This window comes from Leuresthes tenuis, unplaced genomic scaffold (assembly GCF_036924035.1).
Source record: "Leuresthes tenuis unplaced genomic scaffold, fLeuTen1.0.hap1 SCAF_4, whole genome shotgun sequence".
Lineage (NCBI taxonomy): Eukaryota > Metazoa > Chordata > Actinopteri > Atheriniformes > Atherinopsidae > Leuresthes > Leuresthes tenuis.
This window is the reverse complement of record NW_027325358.1, coordinates 31,845,755-31,847,415: the sequence shown is the minus strand read 5'-3', so window position 1 is coordinate 31,847,415 and position 1,661 is coordinate 31,845,755. Positions and strand designations below refer to the sequence as shown.

The 1,661-nt window shown below is 40.5% G+C and overlaps 1 pseudogene; it reads left to right on the top strand.

Moving 5' to 3' along the window:
- Positions 1-1,234: 1,234 nt before the first annotated feature.
- LOC140306235 (U2 spliceosomal RNA) lies at positions 1,235-1,411 on the top strand (annotated as a pseudogene).
- The last annotated feature ends 250 nt before the right edge of the window (positions 1,412-1,661 follow it).

Genomic DNA, 1,661 nt, shown 5'->3' with positions numbered 1-1,661 from the left:
GTTTGTTAGTATGTATATGAATGTTATGTGTATAAACTGTGTTGAGTTGTAGTTACTCAGTAGTGTCTCAGTGAAACAACCGACGGGGGAAGCCTTGCGGTGACAACAAAAGCAGTGTTTTACTGATCAGTCAAGTTGCTCCAGTGTACTCCATACAAACTGGTTGGCTACTGAAGGGATAGAAAATGGGGAATACTTGTTTTAAAGCAAACAAGAAATTAGATGGGAAAAATACATGTTTTAACGGGACCCAGACAATATTAAATACTCAGACAGATGGGAGAAGAAGTGTAGTTTTGTAGGAAATCACAAAATTATTACATAAAATTAGTGAAATCAATTGAAGAATGCCTTTCTGAAGAGCTGTTTACCACAGATGAGAAGCTTTGCGACCAAGCACATTGTAGATCGCTTTATTGCCAAAATGATCTAGTTTAATGGATTGGTATAGACATGCATAACAGCATTTTAAGAACAAAGAGAGAAACAAAAAGGGACAACGCTTCATGGTGGAAGGTGATGTATAAATAACTGTGTATATGATGAAGGAGAGACCATTTGAGCAGCACAGCCATTTCGCAGCACAGGGACAGCAGTCCAAGTTAAAGGATCTCCCACGTGGTATCACCTGTCACACTGTGTCAAGGCATCAAAAGAAGAAAAAATCACCAAACTCAAGGACAAAGAGACGAAGACTCCGGTGAACGAAGAGAGAGGACTTACAAACCAGAAATACAAAAGGATGCTCGATATCAAGATCCAGAAGAAAAGGCTAACAATGCCACGAACACTTACGATGCTGGGAATGATGCCAGCAATGAACAGAGAAGAAGATTCAGTGTCATCAATCTGCAACACGTGCCTCTAATGAGGGGGTGAATATAGAATCCTCAACGATTACAACGTCTCTGGGAACTGTGACAACAACAAGGTTTAAACCATTTTGATATATATTGTAACCTATTGGCTAAGGAATAGTGCTGAAAATGAGGTAAATCTAATCCACCACTGTCCTTGGTCTTCTGTAGGGTTTTTAAACTAATACGTGGTGGTTTGTTTTTCCACAGAAATTTGGAGATGCATGAATCTAGTGACTGAAACCAAGTAGCAGATGGTTTTATGGGGATCATTGAGAACAAATAGTTAACTTTTGGTAGTATCATCATTTTAATGGTTGTAACTCTCCCCATAAGTGATATAGGTAAGGACTTCCAACGAGAGAGATCGTCCTCTACTCTCTTTAATAATTGCACATAATCCATCTGTACTTATCAGTTTAATATGTGATATGTCTATGCAAGGACTACATATTAAATGGATTTTTATCAATAGGAGTTGAAAAAGGAGCTTGCTCCGTTCACTCCAAGCATCGACCCGGTACTGCAGTGCCGCTGGGAACGGTGCGCTCTCCTCTGCTCTTGTGAAAAAGCAAACAGCGGTGCAGGATGGAAGTTTCTTTTAGTCTGCTGAGAAAAGAGAGTGAATGCGAAGTAGACTTTAACACGGCTCTGGGAGCGAGCCGAGTGCGGGCTAACCAGGAGAACTGCTTGAAAGAAACGCGACACCGAATGAGCGGTCAGAACAAAGCCTCAATACGGTGTTCCTGTGGTGTTTTTATAAAATGCGGTGAAAATAAAGGTGTGAATGCCCCATAGAAAACT